This window comes from Pteropus vampyrus, unplaced genomic scaffold (genome assembly GCF_000151845.1).
Source record: "Pteropus vampyrus isolate Shadow unplaced genomic scaffold, Pvam_2.0 Scaffold1, whole genome shotgun sequence".
In the NCBI taxonomy this organism is placed as follows: Eukaryota; Metazoa; Chordata; class Mammalia; order Chiroptera; family Pteropodidae; genus Pteropus; species Pteropus vampyrus.
This window is the reverse complement of record NW_011888782.1, coordinates 22,185,450-22,186,703: the sequence shown is the minus strand read 5'-3', so window position 1 is coordinate 22,186,703 and position 1,254 is coordinate 22,185,450.

Here is a 1,254-nt window from a genome sequence, read left to right as displayed (position 1 = left end):
GGACTTTCCTGAACAATTGATCTTTGGGGTTCATACATGCTATTTCTTTGCGTTTTTTTCTGAATCGGACTTAGTTCTTCATGACATTCCCTAACGCTACCATTGCTGCCAGGCTATTAGTTAACATGGAAGACTCTGCCTGGATTGAATACTGGTTCTGCTACTTAACTCTCACCTTAGGCAAATAAATGAACTGTTTTATGCCTCAATTTTACTGTCTGTAATTTGTGCCAATAAAAGTATGTACCTTTAAAAAAAGTCATGCTTGTCCCCATTTTCCAGTAAAATTGGTGCTACAGAGGCTGCCCCAGGTTTATTTCAGGTCTTTCTGCCTCTCAAGGGAGGGTCTTTGGGGCTACTCTTACCCAACCTTGAGAGCCAATGATTATAAAGAACTGGAACCCAGTGAAAGACTTTGAACTGGGAGGTGTCATGTGCCAATAGTGATTTTAAAAGACCTGTCTGGCAGGTTGTGAAGGATGAATTAGATGGAAGAAAGTTAAGTCTCGGAAACTGAGTAAATATGGCATTAAGTAGAATAATAACTCGCATTTATTGAGCGTCCTCCATTTTGGCCCTGTGGTGTCTGATCTGTGCATCACCTTCCCCACCCCAACATGGTGCTTTACTGCTCAGGACGAACACAGACCCCTATTTACAGGACTGTACCTGGCAGAGCTGCAATTAAATCTGCCCCAGTCCTGTCTCACCTGGTGGTTCCCAACCTGCCTAGACCTGCCATAAGCTGCTGTTTCTCAAGCGATGACAACATTCTTCCGTGCTCCATTATCTTAGAACTGGCTGGGAGATGCCTTTTCTAATTCCTCTTAGGCTTTTGCTTTCTGTTTTGTAGCTTTTTTCCTGTCCAAGAATCCTTGATTCTTTTTGTTAAGCTGGAGGGTAGAAATGCCTTTCAAATGCTTTGACTCCCTCTGATCAGCAAAGTTAAGGTGCATTGATGGCCTCCTCAGGAGGGAGACAAGGTAATACTTTTTACAATCCCTGGAATAGTTTCCTCAGGAACATCTCATTTCTGATCATTGCTGAGCTTTTGGGCCTGAAGGAGGCTACTGGTTAGATTCGGTTTGATTCTTGTGGTTTGAGCACAGATAACTCAGGAAATTTTATGTTTCTTATTAGTTTTAAAATAAGATCGGTTCCTCAGAAAGTTAAACATAGAGTTACCATATGATTCAGCAACTCCAGTTCTGGTATATACCCAAAAGAATTGAAAGTAAGTACTCAATTTGTACA